A 21,812-nucleotide genomic window follows, 5' to 3' on the forward strand; every position below is an offset into this window, starting at 1 on the left:
CATTAGTCATGCACTGTACAAAGTTGGCCTTTATGGAAGAGTGGCAAGAAGAAAGGCATTGTTAACAAAAAGCATAAGAAGCCCCATTTGCAGTTTGCCACAAGCCATGTGGGGGACGCAGCAAACATGTGGAAGAAGGTGCTCTGGTCAGATGAGACCAAAATGGAACTTTTTGGCCAAAATGCAAAACGCTATGTGTTTTCCCGGAAAACTAACACTGCACATCACTCTGAACACACCATCCCCACTGTCAAATATGGTGGTGGCAGCATCATGCTCGGGGGGTGCATCTCTTCAGCAGGGACAGGGAAGCTGGTCAGAGTTGATGGGAAGATGGATGGAGCCAAATACAGAGCAAACTTGGAAGAAAACTTCTTGGAGATTGCAAAAGACTTGAGACGGGGGCGGGATTCACCTTCCAGCAGGACAACGACCCTAAACATAAAGCCAGGGCAACAATGGAATGGTATAAAACAAAACATATCTATGTGTTAGAGAATGGCCCAGTCAAAGTCCAGATCTAAATCCAATCGGGAATCTGTGGCAAGATCTGAAAACTGCTGTTCACAAACGCTGTCCATCTAATCTGACTGAGCTGGAGCTGTTTTGCAAAGAAGAATGGGCTAGGATTTCAGTCTCTAGATGTGCAAAGCTGGTAGAGACATACCCTAAAAGACTGGCAGCTGTAATTGCAGCAAAAGGTGGTTCTACAAAGTATTGATTCAGGGGGCCGAATAATTACGCACACCCCATTTTGCAGTTATTTATTTGTAAAAAATGTTTGGAATGATGTATGATTTTCGATCCACTTCTCACGTGTACACCACTTTGTATTGGTCTTTCACGTGGAATTCCAATAAAATTGATGCATGCTTGTGGCAATAATGTGACAAAATGTGGAAAACTTCAAGGGGGCCGAATACTTTTGCAACCCACTGTATGTACTTTGAAGTAGTACAAGTCAACCCCTCAAAGATATTCTTTTACTGGGTGGGAACTTCTCTCACACCTTGCAATTCTATCCCTCTTAGAGAAAACTAAAGCGACCACTGAAGAAATGTATTGCCTGTAATGGACTGGACCAGCCTTCCTGTGTATTCCCTTCTGTAAGTTATGTTACTCACCTTCCGCTGTGCCTTCATGCCTTCCCTGTGCATTCCTATTGCACTCTCTACATCCACATGTCCTGGGATTGCTAGGTTGTCTGTGAATGGAATCAGGAAATTTGGGCGCCTGAGGCTATTGGACAATTTGGGCGCCCCCTAAGGCGCTAATGGAAGATAGTGGCTATTGGGCACCAAAGAAGAAAATTGGGCGCCTGATAAATAGCAGGCCCTGGGCCTGACCAACCGAAATCTTTGTAGTTTTGAGAATTAGTGTGTTGAAAAATATCGTTTTGAAATTCGTTTTGAGAATTGTAATTATGTAAATTATTGTTTTTAAATGTATTATCTTAGAAAAGTATAGCTTTTTGTATTAACGTTATTTGCAGTGAAGAAGGGGGGTTTTAGGGTGAGGCACCACCAGGGACGGTCTTAGGGTGATGCACCACCAGGGGGGGTTTAGGGTTAGGCACCACCAGGTGGGGGGGGGGGTTTAAAAGGGTTAGGCATCATTAAGTAGTGATGAGCAGGATGACCTAATTATCATTACGTGAAATTCCGCATAATTTGCAAAATAATAATAAAAAATTAATAATTTTGCAAAATTACGTAAAATTTTTAGTTTATGCAGAATTTTGTAATTATGATCGTTTTTCGTAATTATCCTCGTTTTAATAACAGAAACGTATTGGAATTTCGTGTTTACCTTGGAAATTCGTCCGTTCTTGAAATTGTGTTCCAGTCCAGAGCCTCCTGATACATTTAAAGCGACGGCACGTGTTGGGACCTTAGCATTATCAGATATTGCAAGGCCTAAAATCAAGTGTCTCAGCATGCATGACCGCTAAGTGCACCTTAACAAAGAGCACCTGTCTTAGAAGTGGCTGTAGGTAGAGCCTCCTGATACATTTAAAGTGATAGCACGTACAGGGGCCTTTACATTATCAGATATTGCAAGGCCCAAAACTAAGTATATCAGCAGGCCTTGATTTACATCACAGGAGCCTCTAGGCACAGATGTCCTGACACCCTAAATTTCGCCCTCCAGTAACCCACAAACCTCAGCTGAACCGCACCGTAAGTGTGCTGACTGGCCCAGCTGTCACTTATCCCTTAATTCCCTTGCCTATCATAGGTGTCCCCTAGCATTAGGTAATCAGAGATAACCTCAGTATTAAGTAGCTAGTGGTGCCTCCACCTGAAGGGAGATCTTTTCAGTGGACTGTCAAGAGCTGGGTGAGCAACCTCTCATTTATGCTCATCTCGGGACTCAGCATAGGGAAGGAGGGAGGCGATAGGGGAGTAGAATGAGCCGCCTTTTCATCATCAGGCGCCTGTAGGCATGTGCCTACAGTGCCTTATGGTAAATCCAGCCCTGTATATCAGTATGACCGCTGAGAGCACTTTCACAAAGAGCACCTATCTAGTAGAGCCTCCGTCTTGCGCAAATTTCAGCTCAACACTATCGGTAAGGGAAAGGTTCTGTGTGAGAGTAGAGTTAGGTTAAGTTATAGTAAAATATCGGTAATATTCACCAATGCTTTACTATGCTTATTAACACTGTGAATATATTTTTGTTTTCATTGTTATAGACGATATGATATTTTGAGAATATAGATGATAAAATTATTATTAAAGACAATATCTTAAAATGTTGTCTATACCCCGCACTCTTTTTTCCTGGCGCCCTTATTTCATGTATGCCTGGGAACTTCCACCAGGAACCAATGCAGAGGGTTGGGAAGAACGAAACAGCAGAAGAGCAGGCACTTTCGTGGCAACAGCTGTTTTGAAAGGAACAAGGTGGAACAAAGAAGAAAAGATAATATATGAAAGTATGAATTTTACTTACTTGGAATTATGTAGGTAGAAAAAAACAAAGTCTTGTAAAAGTAATACTTTTTAATACTTGTAGTAAGTAATAGGGCTGCTCAAATCCGGAACCGGGAGATACCCGGATAGTTGCTATCCGGATATCTCCCAGTAAACCTGTGCGGACTGGGCGAGGGGGAAGGAAGTCAATCTTACCTGTCTGACCTCTTCTTCAGTCCGTCCCTCGGCGCCTCCCACGATGCGCTCCACGCACGTCACGTGATTACAAACACTTCCTCCTTCCACCCGGAAGGAGGAAGTGTTTGTAATCACGTGATCGCCGCTTGGACCGCATCGTGGGAGGCGCCGAGGGACGGACCGAAGAAGACGTCAGACAGGTCAGTTTCCCGGTTCTGGATTTGACTTGAGCAGCCCTGATGAGTAATACTTGGAATTAAAAATGCATTCTAGCATTAGATTGTAAGCTGGCAAGGGCAATGCTCCCTCACCTATTCATGAAACATTTTTTTGTATATATTGTAGAGCATTTTAGATTGTTATACTTATATTGTGCTTTCTCTATCTTATGCACTCTGTCTTGTAATTAAATTGTAGAGCACTGTGGAGACAGGATGTCTCCCGGTTCTGGATTTGACTTGAGCAGCCCTGATAAGTAATACTTGGAATTAAAAATGCATTGTAGCATTAGATTGTAAGCTGACAAGGGCAATGCTCCTAGAGATGAGCGTAATGACCTAATTACGATTTCGCGAAATTTCGCGTAATTAGTGTAATTACGATTATGGCCGTAAGTACATAATCGTAATGAAGAAGGATTTCGCGAAATTTCGCGTAAGCGTAATTTTCACGTAATTTTCGCATTACAATGGTTATTTGTTCATGCCGTAATTTCGCATTACACGCTACCGTAATTTCGCGTTAAACCGTAACGCTCCGTATAATATAAAAAAGCCGCCAACTTTAAGGGTTAATAGCAAAGCCCCCTTAAATGCCAAGAGCCTCAAATTTGGAGAATATATTAAGGAGATCAGGAGGAATAAGAGGAAAAAAAACATTTTCAAAAAGACCTTATAGTTTTTGAGAAAATCGATGTTAAAGTTTCAAAGTAAAAATGTATACATTTAAAAACCCGCCGACTTTAACGGTTAATAGCAAAGCCTGCTTAAAGTTTAGGAACACCAAATTCCTAGGGTATATTAAGGGGATCAGTGGGAATAAGAGGAAAACATTTTTTTCAAAAAGACCTTATAGTTTTTGAGAAAATTGATTTTTAAGTTTGAAGGGCAAAAATGTCTTTTAAGCGCGGAAAATGTCAGTTTTTTTTGCACAGGTAACAATAGTGTATTATTTTCATAGATTCCCCCAAGTGGGAAGAGTTTTACTTACTTCGTTCTGAGTGTGGGAAATATAAAAAAAAAATGACGTGGGGTCCCCCCTCCCAGACCTCTTTAACCCCTTGTCCCCCATGCAGGCTGGGATAGCCAGAATGCGGAGCACCGGCCGCGTGGGGCTCCGCACCCTGACTATACCAGCCTGCATGGTCCATGGATTGGGGGGTCTCGGAAGGGGAGGGGCAGCCAAGCTTTCCCCTCCCCCTCCGAGCCCTTGTCCAATCCAAGGACAAGGGGCTCTTCTCCACCTCCGATGGGCGGTGGAGGTGGAGGCACCGATTTCCTGGGTGGGGGGTTCATGGTGGAATCTGGGAGTCCCCTTTAAAAAGGGGTCCCCCAGATGCCCACCCCCCCTCCCAGGAGAAATGAGTATAGAGGTACTTGTACCCCTTACCCATTTCCTTTAAGAGTTAAAAGTAAATAAACACACAAACACATAGAAAAAGTATTTTAATTGAACAAAAAACATAACCACGAAAAAAGTCCTTTAATATTCTTAATTAACCATTAATACTTACCTGTACCTTTAAATAAATGATCCCTCGAAATATCCTCGGAAATGTTCTATCAGTTACAATGTAACAAAGTTATTACAATGTAACAACTTTGTTACATTGTAACTACGCCGCACCCGACGCCACTCGCCGAGGGAAAAGCTTGGCTGCCCCTCCCCTTCCGAGACCCCCCAATCCATGGACCATGCGGGCTGGTATAGTCAGGGTGCGGAGCCCCACGCGGCCGGTGCTCCGCATTCTGGCTATCCCAGCCTGCATGGGGGACAAGGGGTTAAAGAGGTCTGGGAGGGGGGACCCCACGTCGTTTTTTTTTTATATTTCCCACACTCAGAACGAAGTAAGTAAAACTCTTCCCACTTGGGGGAATCTATGAAAATAATACACTATTGTTACCTGTGCAAAAAAAACTGACATTTTCCGCATTTAAAAGACATTTTTGCCCTTGAAACTTAAAAATCGATTTTCTCAAAAACTATAAGGTCTTTTTGAAAAAACATTTTTTCCTCTTATTCCCACTGATCCCCTTAATATACCCTAGGAATTTGGTGTTCCTAAACTTTAAGCAGGCTTTGCTATTAACCGTTAAAGTCGGCGGGTTTTTAAATGTATACATTTTTACTTTGAAACTTTAACATCGATTTTTCTCAAAAACTATAAGGTCTTTTTGAAAAAAAAATTTTTCCTCTTATTCCTCCTGATCTCCTTAATATATTCTCCAAATTTGAGGCTCTTAGCATTTAAGGGGGCTTTGCTATTAACCCTTAAAGTCGGCGGCTTTTTTATATTATACGGAGCGTTACGGTTTAACGCGAAATTACGGTAGCGTTTAATGCGAAATTACGGCATGAACGAAACGCGAAATTTCGCGTTGAAAATTACGCTTACGGTATTTTCAATTACGATTTTAATGGCAATTTCGCTACGCTAATTTTGCATCGTAATCGCAAATTTCGCATGCGTAATTATAGTAATGCGAAATTACGAAAATTTCGGCTCAACTCTAACTGGAGACTACTTGTGTGTGTGCGATAACAATGTAAGTGCATGGAGACACACAGACCTCCCAGGCAGCTGCAGCAGAGCGGAACAAGGAGAAATGTATCAACTCGGCTGCTTCCGTGTCTCCGCAAGCCTACCGCCTGCCTACCGCCAGCTTAGTTCGGGGAATCTTCACATTGCTACCGCAACTGCATACATTTTTATGAATCAGCAGCCAGAAGTCTAAAACACTGGCAGCTGTGTTTTCCCGCACTGATTCTCCTTACCGACAGCTCATTTATGAATGATAGCCTTTGCGTCTGCAGTGCAGGGCTTCGGGCGCCATTTTCCCGTAACCCTGCTCTCAGCGCGGGAGTTTCAGTTCAGGAAGTCGGGGACGTTGCTGGCTGAGTGCAGAGGATCGTGGGAGCTGCACGCCAGACGGTGGCCAGGACAGGAGGTCTTCTGCAGGTGAGTAAATGTTTTTTTTCATTTTTTTGTTTTTTTTATGGGCAAATCTGCCACATGATTGAACGTGTTTTCTGGGCAAATCTGCCACATGATTGAACGTGTTTTCTGGGCAAATCTGCCACATGATTGAACGTGTTTTCTGGGCAAGTCTGCCGACTTGATTGAACGTATTTTCTGGGCAAATCTGCTCACAGAAAACCTGCACAATTATGTGAATTTTCTGGGGAAAGGGTCACTAAAACTTGGGCCCAGTGTCTTTGCGCATTTTAAAATACTTTTAAATTACAGTTAGCTCCGCCCTCATCCGGTCATGGCCACACCCATTTATTGCCACGGAGCCACAGCTCATCAGCTACCTCAGAAGTTGGTCCAGCACCTGCATAGCACCCCCCCCCCCGGAGCCGCCACTGCTTTGCTTGCTGCACTCCTGCTTTATTTCTGCCCACATCCTCTTGTGGCCACACCCATTCTTTGCCTTTGCGAAGTTTTCATACCACACTCCTGGTCTTGATCCTCTGATTAAGGGCTGGTTCAGACGGGCGTCTGCAGAGCGTTTACCACCAGCGTTTGGGACTTGGCGGTAAAGAGCGTTTGTACCAGGCTTTTACCGCCGTTTACGCGGTGTTCGGGTCCCGATTTTCCCTGGTGTTCAAGGTGACACCGGGGCAGCTAACCGCCACGGGTAATGTTCCCATAGGGAAAGAAAAACGCCAACCTCATCTGAGAGCTACGTTAAGGCTGCTGAAAGCCAGACAGCGTAGCCACCGCAACCCCAGCAAACGCGACAGAAAGGCGGGCGTGTTAACCAGCCCCAAGTTAACACAACAGTTCTCTCATATTTGAAGGCTTAGGGCTGGTTCAGACGTCTAGTTCGGGGGCGGCGGTGCGGCGATTGACGGCTTCGCGCCGCGATCGGCGTCTCTCGTCCCTGCAGGGGGACCTGAAGCTGTGGCGGCTAGCCATACCCTCGACACCATATGCTGCTTCTAGGGCCGGCCGAAACAACGCGTTAAATCAGGATTGGAACGGCGCATTTGCGCAATCAACGGTAACCGCGCGATGCTAATCGCTCCCATTCACTTGAATGGGAGCATTTAGCCAACGAGTCCTGAACACTTAGCAGTAAACGCTGCCAAGCGTCCGTGCAATTCAGCCCTTACTCACCCAGTGTGGGTGAGTTGGAAATCATCTATTTTTTACCAGCATAAAAAAAGGGGTGTGCTCCACCCTGCAGGTGAGCACTGATCTCTCTCATGCCAGGCTCCTGGATGAGGAGGCATATGTTAGGAACGATACTTTTGTTACCTTTACCTTTACCTTACCAGTAGTGTCCTACATATTCCCACATAAGAGCCAAAAGGCTCTTTTTAATGATGAATTCTCTGCCATGCCTATGCCCGATATTGAGCATATGTCATTCACCTTATGGTCATTGCAACATTCCCCACACAAAGACTTTATTTTACAATTACCTTACTACATAGATTCAATGGCAAAGTCTTTCTCCTAAATAAGTACCTTAACTTTATTTACATTAGAGAAGAAGGCTTCTCACAGGCAATGTTGGGTCAGACCAACTGATTTGCATAGCTCCGCCTCCTCCCGAACCCTATCTGCCTGTGCGGAAACGTTTAGGGGTCTGAGGCACAGACTTGTGCAGCAGCTTATTATGCCAAGTAAATATGGTGTGTGTGTCTTCTAAATAGCACCACTAGGGGGCGATATTGAATAATTTTGCCGTGTGATTCTTCCCTCACTTCTCTCCCTCTAATCAGCTGTACACTGCTATTTACTCCCGGCTCCTCCGTCCCTCCAGCCAATAGAATGAGAGAAGCAGCCGAGGAGCCGCCCTCACAACAAATTCAGGCCAGCTGCCGGCCGCATTAGTGAGAGAATATTGCTCGGCTCCCGACTCCTCACAGTAGAGATGGGAAGTTCGGATCTTTTCAATGATCCGGATGATTCGAATCGGATCATTGAAGAGATCCGGATCTTTGATCCGAATCTCGGATCATTTTACTACCGGAAGCATTGGGGGTGAAATGAATAGCAGGACAGATCTTTCCCTGCTGTGGACAGGAGAAGGGGAGGGGGGGGGGGGGTGGACACACAGAGAAGGGGAGAAGATGGACAGAGGGCAGGGAGTGGACAGAGAAGGGAGGAGGGACGAGCAGAGAGCAGAAATGTTTGCACACAATACCCACATGCTGCATTCATATGCTTTACATGTATTTCACCTATATGCTCATCTGTACACTTTGAAAGAAAAGGTCGCACAGTGAAAGAAAGCATTCCCAGAAGTGAAGTGCAGCTGTTTAGTGCCCAGTGCAGGAGGATCATATTGCCTTTCAATCACAGTGCCTGCAAAGTTACTGAGCTGTGCTGAGCCAAAAGCTTCCCATGTGTTCACTGCACAACTACGAAACAGACAGCCTATAATGGGCAGCACATTGCAGCCAGTATGTGTGCTCTACACATATCTGGCAGTGGCACCCATGTCCCCTCTCTCTCATCTACCTGTCCCTGCAAGGCTACCTCCCCTCCAACTCAGCGATCCATCCCTGCTCTGCTTCCAGGACCCCGCTGCCCGCTGAGAGGGGGGCGTGTCGCTCCTTGCCCTGCCCCTTTTGCGATCCGAATCACTCATTTTGATGATTCGGATGATCGACTCATAAAATAGATTCGGATCAAAGATCCGAATCGTTCATGATCCGGACAACACTACCTCACAGTACGTGTGACAGGCAGGGGCTCTGGCAGCACAGGAGGACACAGCAGTGTCAGCTAAGCCTGGCCTCACACACCAGTCACTCCTGCCTGCCCTGTGCTGCAGAGGCTGTGCCTGTGTAACCCCCTCCTGTTATCAGCTCAGCTCTGCCAGAGGGAAATAAGTGCAGCAGACAAGCAACACAAACTAACAAATCAGTCAAGCTGCACAACACTGCTAATATTACATGATGTCTGACAGAGCTTAGGCTAGTTGTGTAGAATGACATTTCCATTATAAGTGCCCTGAAGTATCCCCCTAAAATGCCTGTCTGTTGTGTAAAGTGCAGAGGTTTACTTTATGTGCATGATTAATGAAACAAGTTTATCCCTGTAAAGACTGGTATGCTTTTACAGTGGTCCTGAACCCTGAACTTCCTCTCTGCTGTAAAAGATAAGCAACAGCAGCAACCTTTAAAGGGACCCTGAGCAGTGCCCGAATTTAAAAGATTGCACTTACCCGGGGCTTCATCCAGCCCACCGCAGGCCACGTGGTCCCCCGGCGTCCTCCTGGTTCCTCTCCAAGCGCCTCTGCCGGCCAGAGCCGGGACAAGGTACTCCAGCACCCAAGGCTGAGACACCAAAGTGTGCCCCTCCATCCCTGCCATCACACACTGATTGCTATTAGACTAAGAGGCGCCACAGGGCCCACAACCTCCCCAACACCTTAATATCTAGTTATCTGGCTTGCAGTCACTGCCATGTATCCCCTTTTCTTATTTCTTTCTGCTTCAAACACAATTATCAATGACAGCTGAATGAATTCTGCGCCCCCTCCTACACTGCGCCCTGAGGCTGGAGCCTCTCCAGCCTATGCCTCGGCCCGGCCCTGGGGCCGGCACTTCCTGGATCCATACGCTGCTCGTCATCATGCCAGTCGCTACGCATCATCACGGAGGCCGGCGTGACAGGTCTGCGCATGCGCGGTTTCCTGCGTATGCACAGACCTGCCACGCTGGCCACTGTGATGACGCGTAGCAGCCGGTGTGATGACCAGCAGCTTAAGGATTCAGGAAGAGCCAGCTCCACACCCGACCCGAGTGTCGCTGGTAACGGGGCCCGGCGGAAGCGCAAGGAGAGGAGCCAGGAGGACGCCAGGTAAGTGCAATCTTTTAAATTCGGGCACTGCTCAGGGTCCCTTTAAGTGAGGAGGTGTCCGATCGCTGTTGCCACTTTTTTTTTTGTTTCTTCTGACTCATAGAGAGGCTCTCTCTCCCTCTGCCCCCCCCCCCCTCTCCTTCCTCCCTCCCCTCCGCCTGTAGAAATGAACAGGACGGATATCCGTCCTGTTCTCCACCTCCCATAGACATTAGCCTATAAGAGGATGGCGATCCCCGGCCAATCAGAGGCCAGGGATCGCCGATCACGTACAGCGCTGCTGGAGACCACAGCGCTGTACTGATGTAAACAAAGGGGATCTCTTTCCCCTTTCGTTTACAAACACTCTGCTAGCCGCAATCGGCTGCTAGCAGGCTAATCACGGAGCTCCGCTCTGTGAACTGTCAGGGAACGATCACGCATGCGTGTGGCCGTTAGCTGGGAAACTGCAGCTCCAGGACTTGATGCCAATCGGCGCCCGCCGTGGTCACGCCCATGGGCATGACGCGGTTGTTATGTAGTTAAAGTTTAGCTAAGACTAATGGTACAGAAGCATTTAAATTCCATGTATAGTTTCCTGCCGTTGGCTCCCTAAGGGCCTGACTCCACTGATGCAGTTGTGTACGCTTTTCAGCAACACATCAATGTTACAGATAACTGTGTTAGTGGGCTCAGGCCCTTAGTGTGCATCCAGTTCTGTTTGTTCCTCCTCTGCCATACCAGGTAGTTGGGACGACTGCACATGTGCGGCTATGGCTGTGTGTGTGCTCGGTCTTATTCCCTTAGATGGGAGTGCTCTGAGCCTGCGCAGTTACAAGGCAATGAATGCTTTTGGCCATGGGAACGAGGCCAAGCACATGTGTGGCTAGGGCCGAGCATGCGCAGTAATCCCCAAATACCAGGGTGGGCAGCGGAGGAATGGATGGGACTGGACACACATTATTATTATTATTTAGTATTTATATAGCACCGACATCTTCCGCAGCGCTGTACAGAGTATATATAGGCTTCAATTCATCAAAGGGTGTTCGATAACAAAACCCCAGTCCTTAAAATAACGCATTCGGTATTTTACACTTCACTGTGCTAATTCATCAATATTTTCCCATGTGTGGTAGAGGTTCGTTAAGTTACCGAACTACTAGGCTTCAATTCATCAAAGGCTGTTCCATAGCAGCAGAGTGGTGCAGAGCAGCTTGGAATGTCCCTGTGTTGTTACAAGCTGATAACAATAGAAGGCATCCAGACATCCCTTTAGATGTAAAGGTGTTATAGTTACTGTTATTTATACTGCCTCTGCTGCTCTGAATCTGTCGATCAGTCTTTCTTAACATTTTATTTATTTGCCACAACGTAGATGAACTTCCTGGAGACATTACAAATGCCATGCTTGGTGATTTCACCACCAGCATCTTTGCATTATCAAACAGGGCCTGAAAGGGTTACACCACCGAAGGGAATCTGGGGATATATTTTGACCCGTTCTCTCTGCTCACTGCTTGGGGGGTCTGAAAGCTCATGTGGAGAAGCCTGTGTGACCTATCAGCGGCACTTGCAGGAGAACAGGGGCTGTTTCTATTGGCTGCCTGCTCCTGCTAATCATGAAAACATTCACACAGAAGGCTTTCGAAGCCTGTAACGACAGGGGAGAGCTTGAGATAAACACTGAATGTGTTATCGAATGTGGGAACCTTGATGAATTAACATTTGTTGAGCACATGTCGGTAATTTATCTCATTGCTGTGTCATTTCAGCTTCTCATTCGGTAACAGCTTTGATGAATTAACATTTTCTAAAGTGCTTCCTTAAGTCAGCTGTTTTCAGCATTACCGAATGCGGTAATGCTTGATGAATTGAAGCCAATGTCTTGTCACTAACTGTCCCTCAGAGGAGCTCACAATCTAGTCCCTACCATAGTCATATGTCTACATCGTGTAGTGTATGTATTGTAGTCTTGGGCCAATTTAGGAGGAAGCCAATTAACTTATCTGTATGTTTTGGGTTTGTGGGAGGAAACCGGAGTGCGCGGAGGAAACCCACGCAGACACAGGGACATACCTCTCAACTTTTTGAGATTAGAAAGAGGGACACTTAAGCCATGCCCCTGCCACACCCCTGATCACACCCTTAGTCACGCATACCATAAAGATTTTATGAGAAAAATATGTTTTATAATTCAAACCACACTTGTTCTTTATATCCTGGTTCATTTTCCTTCATATTAACATATTAAAATTAGTAATATATCAATTTAAAGAATGGGAATAAAGTTTAGAGTCAATCAAACACATTTTTTAGTTGATAAATATATATACCGTATATACTCGCATACAAGCCGAATTTTTGACCCCCAAAAAGGGGGTCAAAAGTTGGGGGGTCGGCTTGTATGCGAGTCTGGTGCTGGCGATGGTGGTCCGAGCCCCCCGCACTGTCAGAGGCACTGCCATGGTTAAATTCGCATACATCGTCATCCATGCGAAATTGTATGCTAATTCGCATGAAAATTTGCATATAACCGCATGCGAAATTCGCATCCGCATGTGAATTTTTACCGCGGCGATTCCCACCGCACAAGTGGAAACGGGCCCTAACTAATGTAGCCTAAAAAAAAAGTAAAATATGTGACCACTCCCACAACTTAGCTCCCCCCACAACACCTGAAAGTGCGCTTCTGTCTCCGCCCCCTGTCCATCCAAAATGTTGGGTGTCCAGGCTTTTTGGAGCTTTTGACCTTAAAAAATTTGAAATAATGTTGGCAACCCTGCTGGATGGGGACGCACACTGCTGTCATGTTGTTAGGCATCCAACTGTCACTTGCTGCAGACATTATCGATTCGAGAAGAAATGGGTGAGTTCTTCCGAGGGTAGAAGAGGGTGTCCTCCGCTGGTAATAGGGTGAGATAGAGGAATGGCTTGTAGCTAATATTCAGGACGTCTGTCTGCTCTGGACATATTATTACAGTATATTTCATAATGGATTTGCCTGTATTTAGCATTTACATTTTTCTGCTGCGCTTTTGCAGAGTACAGTGAATAGAGTGACCTATGCATTGCACTTAATGCACGTGGAAGGGGACCGGAGTGAAACTCATACAAGGACAGAAAAAACATACTACCTCCATGCATATAGTGTCTTGAATCAAAACGCAGTATATGCAGCATGTATTTTGAGTTCATCGTCCCTGAAAATACTTATTGCAAAGCCCCATACAGATGCTAACTAAGAGGTGCCCATACACAGAGGCAAAGCTAAGGAGCAATGGGCCCCAGTGCAAATTTGACATGCCCCCTCTCCAGCATGTTATACATAACAATTGATGCTGTGCACCAAAACCTGCCAAGGACAACCACAGTGTTAGAGGTGCAAGAAGGGGATGGGGATCAGTCTGTTAACCACTTCGGGACCAGCACCCTCTGCTCCCTTAAGGACCAGAGGGTGCTGGTCCAGTAAACCGCCGCTTCCCGACGAATCGCCGCTAAAATCCGCCGCTCCCGATGGTCACGCCGCTCTGTCCCCGCCGCAGGCTGCTCTCTCTGCCGTCGCTATGATGGCAGAATGCTGTGCGCCGGTCAGGAGCCGCTTTCATTGGCTCCTGACCCTGTCACTCCATGCAAGCCAATGGGAACAGCTTACATGAATGACAGGGCCAGGAGCCAATGAAAACGGCTCCTGCCCGGCTCACAGTGCTCTGCTGTCATAGAGGCGGCAGGGCAGCATATTGCGGCAGAGATCGAGCGGCGGGGACGGGCGGGGGCGCGCGATCACTGGGACGTAGAGTTTATGTCAGGTCAGAACCGCAGCACCCCCTGCCTGCCGTAGATTTATACTGCAGCGGTCCGCAGGTAGTTAATGATCACTACTATTCAAAGCATCTATAGCAGTGATTATTTCCAGCATAGGACTAATAAAGAGCTATTACTGTGGTTGAGGGAGGTCCCCTATTGGTACACCGCTGCCCATTTTTTTTTTTTAGCTTGTCTTGGCTCCTGTTGCATGCAACAGGAGTCCCGGGTAAGCAAGGCTATTAGCCCCGTGCACGGAAAAAGCGTGAGTGCCCTAAAGCACCCCCACAAAACGTGCACGAGTAGCCACGGGCCCCACAATACAGCAGGGCCCTTCCGGTGTTCCCCGAAGGGAACTTATCCCCCTTTGCCATCGGCGCAGGGGGTACTAAGCATCCTCCAACCCGAGAGTCGGAGGACACTGGCGGCATCCTCCAACACCCGAAGGGCTGGAGGACCCTGGACTGCCCTGTGGTTGCCCACAGGGCCTGGGCCACGTGGCCATCCACATGGTCCGTGGCTCCCCCGAGGGGGAGCCAGGTGGGAACCGAAGTCCCCTGGGGACAAGTCCCCGGTGCCAGCAAGCTGGCCCCGACCTTGCGGCCGGAGTGATAAAAATTCCGCACTCTCCCTAGCCAAAAGGCCGGGGAGCTGCGTTAGTCAGCAATGCATATGGGCAGTACAGACCAAAGCACCCTACTTCCGCCTGAGATCTGCCACATCTCAGGTTTTTTCAGGTGCACCTGGAGCGCCACTTCCAGGGGCAGTACGCCTAAGCAAAGCCCTCAGCCATTCAGCCTCGACCATGGTATAGATCCATTCAATCAGCCCCTGAGAATTATGAACCAGGACGGACACCTTTACTGGAGGAGCTGAGGGTAGACCAGGCCCTCTGTTCAACTCGTTCAAGGCGTCCTCCCCGGGAGAGACAAGTCCGGGTTCCCAGTAACATGCCTCCCAAAAACCTCAAGAACAGATACTACACTTGATCTTAGCCAAAAGGCCGAGAAGCGATGCCCACTGCCCATACACTTGTCGCAACATGTCTGCCCCATCGTGAATTAAATAGATTTTGGGCTGTAATTGATTGAGGCCGGGTGCACACATAACAGAAACGCTTGCGGAGTGTAAAACGCTGCAATGTTAGTCTATGGGACGCAGAAGGACCAGCGTTCCACCTGCGATTTACAGTAAGCATTCTGCAGACGCTTGCAGTGTTGCATAATATGCAGGCTGGCTGCCAAAACGCACGTAATGATAGTCTATGGAGACACATATGCATTGCGTTTTCCATGCGTTTTTCATTAAAAGTTAAAGATCTCTGACGTATTTCCGCTTCCTAACGATTTGCATATATTTAAATGTAAAAACACATAAAAAACACATGGAAAAAGCATATGCGTTTTCCATGAGCAAACCACAAACGTACGCAAAACACTTGAAAAACGCATCTGCGATAAAAAATGCAAACGCACCAAAAACGCAATACAAAAACGCAAACGCACCTACGGAAAAATGCTGGATTTTCACTCTATGCTATCTGTGAATCTAGCCTGAAACTATCAATCGTGCATGTCGGTAAGATTTGTGTGTTCACACTGGAGCGATGTGATTTTGTAAAAATCCCCCACAGCATCTCTAGCATCTCTCAAAATCTCTAGCGCTTAAAAAGCTCTTGTAGTGTGGGCTGGTGCTTATATAGCTTTTTTTTAACCATTGCATCATTCTTTTAAGCTATGAAGCAAAGCAGAAATAATGGCCCTTTGAACTGTTCTGCAGTAAAACCTTATCTCAAGCTGTCCCTCAGTGTTTCTTGGCTGTTAAAGAGAATGCAGGAACCATGAGAGGAATGGGAAGGATAATTAGTGGTGTGTTTTGTGGTGTATTTTTACATATACCCATGCTGGGTGGGAGAAATATCTCTGTAAATTACAATTTTTTGATTTTTTTTTACACACAATTGTCTATTTACAGAGATATTTCTCCCACCCAGCATGGTTATGAGTAAAAATACACCACAAAACACATTATACTACTTCTGAGTATGGCGATACCACATGTGTGGCACTTTTTTGCACCCTAACTGCGCTAAGGGGCCCAACATCCTATGAGTACCTTTAGGATTTCACAGGTCATTTTGAGGCATTTGGTTTCTAGATTACTCCTCACGGTTTAGGGACCCTAAAATGCCAGGGCAGTATAGGAACCCCACAAGTGACCTCATTTTAGAAAGAAGAAACCCCGAGGTATTCCGTTAGTAGTATGGTGAGTTTATAGAAGATTTTATTTTTTTGTCACAAGTTAGCGGAAATTGTTTTTTTTTTTTTCTCACAAAGTGTCATTTTCCACTAACTTGTGACAAAAAATAAAAACTTCTATGAACTCACTATACTACTAACGGAATACCTTGGGATGTCTTCTTACTAAAATGGGGTCACTTGTGGGGTTCCTATACTGCCCTGGCATTTTAGGGGCCCTAAACATAAGGAGTAGTCTGGAAAGCAAATGCCTCAAAATGAACCGTGAATAGGACGTTGGGCCCCTTAGCGCACCTAGACTGCAAAAAAGTGTCACACATGTGGTATCGCCGTACTCAGGAGAAGTAGTATAATGTGTTTTAGGGGGTATTTTTACACATACCCATGCTGGGTGGGAGAAATATCTCTGTAAATGGACAATTGTGTGTAAAGAAACCAAAAAATTGTCATTTACAGAGATATTTCTCCCACCCAGCATGGGTATGTGTAAAAATACACCCCAAAACACATTAGACTACTTCTCCTGAGTACGGCGATACCACATGTGTGACACTTTTTTGCAGCCTAGGTGCGCTAAGGGGCCCAACGTCCTATTCACGGGTCATTTTGAGGCATTTTGATGACAGGTGGTCTATGAGGGGGCGAATTTTGTGGAACCGGTCATAAACAGGGTGGCCTCTTAGATGACAGGTTGTATTGGGCCTGATCTGATGGATAGGAGTGCTAGGGGGGTGACAGGAGGTGATTGATGGGTGTCTCAGGGGGTGATTAGAGAGGAAAATAGATGCAATCAATGCACTGGGGAGGTGTAAGGCTTGGTGGTGTATTCTCCACAGTCAGCATGCAACGCATGAGCTGGCGTGGAGGAGGTACACACACTAGCACCAGGAAACAGGCTATCCCTAGTATAGTGGAGGGGAGGACTGACTCCAATAGGAGATTGTGGCGCCCAGAGCCGGTGCAGATCTGACAGCCACAAACAATGCTTTCGTTATAACGTCTCAGCGCAAAGTAGCGCTGAGCGCACAAACCAGAACTGAGGAGATCAGGACAGGTAGACAGAATGAACGCTTGCTAGCAAGCGGCTACTTAGCGACAGCAAGCGTCCAAAACCAGACAGACTGGAATGAGGCAGCCAATGCGCTGCGGCGATGGCGTGCCTCACAAAGACAGGACAGGACAGTCAGGGAACAGCAGGATTAAGATAGATGAACGTAACACAGATAAATATACAATAAGTATGTTTTCCTAGCGTATTACAATTACAGCTATCAATGAAACTATTTGTAACGTCTGACTAACATATGTATATATCGGCAATGAACCGATATATGACATAAGCAGGAACGCTGACTAGGAATGGAGTAATACAGGGAACAGGACTCAGAAGGATTCGCTATCTCTTCGCAGAGATGAACGCAATCCACAAACGGCAACAGAACAGGATTCAGAAGGATTCGTTATCTCTTCGCAGAGATGAACGCAATCCACAAACAGTAACAGAACAGGATTCAGAAGGATTCGTTATCTCTTCGCAGAGATGAACGCAATCCACAAACGGTAACCAGGAGCAGGGTAACTACCTCAGCACGGGTGGTCACGGTACGCGCAACCTACCAAAACGTGCTGGAAAGCTGACTAACTGCACACAGGATATAAACAGTTCGTGTACGTATACATCAGCAACACTGATGTATCAACGTAACACAAATACAAGGAAAATAATAAACGTGCTGGTATGCATATATATGGGCAATGAACCAATATATGATGCAAAACCAGCAAAGTATCATTACAACAAGAAACACGATCGGGGGCTAAAGCGACAGCAAGACAGGCTTAACTGAAGCTATGCAAACCCAAGGAAACCCTGCAGGAAGCAGATCTTTATACTGAGGTCATCCAATGGGAGCAGACATGCAGATTCCCACACAGGTGAATGATAATCAGTCACAAGCTGACAGCAGGGAAAGACAGACAAAGCTATGCAGTTTGCATGGAAATAGATCAGAACTGCCTGAGCTGCAGCACTACTACTTCCAGCAATAGCTGCTGCAGCAGCGATCATTACAGTACCCCCGCCCTTAAAAGCGGATTCCAGACGCTTTTCAAAACTGAAATTCCCAACAAAACAGTCTGACTGATAATTCATGATGACTGGGACAGCCCGGCAAGACCGAATTCCAGAATCAGTCCCCACAAGACTGGACCCATCAGAACCAGAACCTACAGAACCATGCCCATCAGTACTACAAGCCCCAGTGTGACACCCATCAGAACCATGATTTCCAGAAGAAAGCCCTCCGAAATTCCCTGAGCGATACCCACCGCCTTCCAGGAACCGTTCCGAAACGCCAAAGCCTTTGCAATGCCCACCGGTACTGTCTTTACCAACACAAAACCCACTGTTGAACCAGTCCAAGGCACCAGGACAAGTTTTCTCAGAGACCTCCCAGAACACCTTGAAGCTCCAAAGAGATCCCCATAGGTCAGAATGCCCCTTAGGCTCACATGGAGAACTATCAAGAACCCCTATGGAACCTAGGGCAATTCCCGAGTCAGGGCCACAAGGACAAACATCAATATCAGGGCTTTCAGGGACCAGAACCATCTCTGGGCATGCAGGCAGACTGGCAACATCAGAACGTGTTCCCACTAAGGAAGCATCAGAGCACGCTAACACCTTAGACACACTTGGGCATTCTGGCACACAAAGAACATCTGGGCACACCGGCACAAGAGAAACCTCTGGGCATGTCAAGGAACTGTGAGCCTCAGGGTCAGCCAAGACAGGACCAAAACCAGGACTGGCCAAAAAAAAATCATCATGACTAAACTTCGCAACTACTGGACTTTTACACGAGAATGCTGGATCAGACTTAGATGTCGCTGATTCCAGCAAAGTCAGTAACAAATCAGATTCAGGGGCACTAACAAGACAGGACAAATCTTCTGATGTATGCACTGAACCAGATAGGGACTCCACAACTACCTCTGGACTGGACAGAGACTCATTTAATACACTGGATTGGAGCTCATAAGGCGCTGCAGAACAAGTCAGTATTGCAGCAGCCCCCACTGGACTAGGCAAAACTGAGGAATTCCCTGGACAGGAAGGGGACTCTGGAACCTCTGCCACAGCGGCCAGAGAACCAGAATCTTTCAGGATACAGGGCTGGGTTTCAGGAACACTCATCAGACCGGACTGAAATTCTGAGATTTCTATTATTTTGACCAGAGAATCAGAATTATCCATGTTACAGGGCAAGACTTCTGAAACATTCAGAGGACAGGGCTGGAGTTCCTCGGCTGTTACAACACTGGAGAGGGACTCAACATTGGTTAAATCAGACTGTGTACAGGGCAAGGTATCTAACACAATTGCTGACGAGGACAATATTTCAATGGCTTCTGCTTTGCTGGGCAGAAATTCACCAAGTTTTATTAGAGCAGACTGTAATTCCAAAACAGCTGCTAGACAAGTGAATATTACTGCAACACCAACTGAGGTAAGCAGTGCCTCAGACCCTTCTGCTAGAGGGTTTGAAATATCCAAAGTACTGGGTGAAGCATAAGACTCTGCGACCACAGCTTCACTGGACAGGATCACTGAACAGTCCATATTGCAGGGCAAAACCATGGAAGCACCTGCTGGACAGCATAATGATTCTGTGACCTGAGTTTCATTGGAGAGATCTACTGCACAATTCATGGTACAGGGCAAATTTATTGGAACATTTTCTGAACAAGGTAATAATTCTGTGATTTCAGGTTCACAGAGCAGATGCTCTGAGCTATTCACGAAACTAGAGCGAGGTGTAGAAACAGGAAGATCAAGACACAATGTTTGCGCATCTGAATCACCATTCAATTGTAAAATTGGAAAATTCAGATGCTGGGGTTCTGAGATTTCTGGACAGGATTGCTGGGACTCGGAAACTGATGTAGTGCATCTATTGGCATCTGCTGGATCAGACAGGAGTTGAACTTTATTAACACGGGTAATTTCTGCAGAAGTGTTTGCGGAGACAGGCAAGATTTTTCTGGTGTCTGTTTCACTGAACAAAGACTCATGAGTACTGGCTAGGCTGGACTCAGAAGTCAGCAGGACCTCTGGATTCTCTGCTGAGAAATTTGTGCAGGGCAAAGTTAAGAAAGTATCAGTGGGTTCTGTTTTACTGGGAAGTAACACTGAGTTATCCATGGTACAGGGTGGAGTTACAGGAACATTCACAAGACATGGCAGGGACTCAGTAACTGGAGAAGTGGGACAGTCTCCAATTGACAGTGTGTCTTCCCTGGTATCAACTGATTGAATCGCATAAAAATCATCCAAAATCATTTTCCACACATCGATCAATGGAGCCACAAAGTCATACCCACACACACCAGTTTTTATTAGGTTATAGGCAGACTTAATGCATGCATTCAATACTAATTCACTTTTTGCACTGTAAAATTGACAAAATGAACTTGAATCATTCTTCCATTCATTGACCAGAGCTTCCATCTCTCCTTTCTCAAATGGAGGATTCCAAGCATACTTAACAGGCAGATCACAGTTTGCAGATATGATTGTGGCAGGGACATAGATTGGGTTAATTAGCAGGTGATTGGCAGATTCCTTATTCTTAAGAATCTCTAATACCTGTAGCAAGTGTTTAACTGTAGTGTATGCAAACTTTCCTTGCTTCACAAATAAGTTGATTTGTTCAATACTCTGTAATATCTCCTCATAATCATACTCAGATAATTCTTTTAAACAAAAATCTTTATTTTCCCTAGCCAGTGATGAAAGTTCATTAGTAGTTTCATAAGTCCATTTAACTCCCCTGAAAGACAATTGCATTTCATTATCTGTTAATGGCAGAATCTCATTATAGGTCTCAGTCGCTAAGGATAACGACTCTGCAGATTGGACACGTTTTTTAGAACGTTTGCGTTTTGCCTTTGACCTTGCGGTTTTTGATGATTTATTCAAAGCTGCAGGAAAATTATCAGTAACACTTTCTGCTTGCTGCTCATTCTTGCAAGCAATTGAAGGAGCAGCTGATTGGCCTGCTGCCAGGAGTTCATTAAGAGGAAAAGGCAATGGATCTATGCGCAACCAATTGTGAATTACAAAAGCTTTAAATTGCAAAGGACTTTGTCTAAACTGAGTGTGATCTAAGACATCGATTGCCCAATCAAAAAGTTTGCCCTTAAAAAGAGCACAAACGATCCAATCAGACCAGGTAGAAATTGCAGAAGCCCGAAAGTCGGGATTGGCCAGAACTTTAACCAATTCTGATATAAATTTGTCTGTAACTTCAGGACCAAGCTTTTCAAATTTTTTAAAGGAGCAGGACCCCTGACAAACAGTGTCATAATTTCTGGAAATTCCCCCCACAATAGGGATTGGTAATGGGGTTTGTATTCTCCACAGTCAGCATGCAACGCATGAGCTGGCGTGGAGGAGGTACACACACTAGCACCAGGAAACAGGCTATCCCTAGTATAGTGGAGGGGAGGACTGACTCCAATAGGAGATTGTGGCGCCCAGAGCCGGTGCAGATCTGACAGCCACAAACAATGCTTTCGTTATAACGTCTCAGCGCAAAGTAGCGCGCACAAACC

General features: G+C 46.1%; 1 pseudogene; it reads right to left on the reverse strand.

Annotated features, from left to right (window-relative positions):
• Positions 1–14,776: 14,776 nt before the first annotated feature.
• Positions 14,777–14,953, reverse strand: LOC137523213 (U2 spliceosomal RNA; annotated as a pseudogene).
• Positions 14,954–21,812: the final 6,859 nt, after the last annotated feature.

Source organism: Hyperolius riggenbachi, chromosome 6 (assembly GCF_040937935.1).
Source record: "Hyperolius riggenbachi isolate aHypRig1 chromosome 6, aHypRig1.pri, whole genome shotgun sequence".
Taxonomy (NCBI): Eukaryota; Metazoa; Chordata; class Amphibia; order Anura; family Hyperoliidae; genus Hyperolius; species Hyperolius riggenbachi.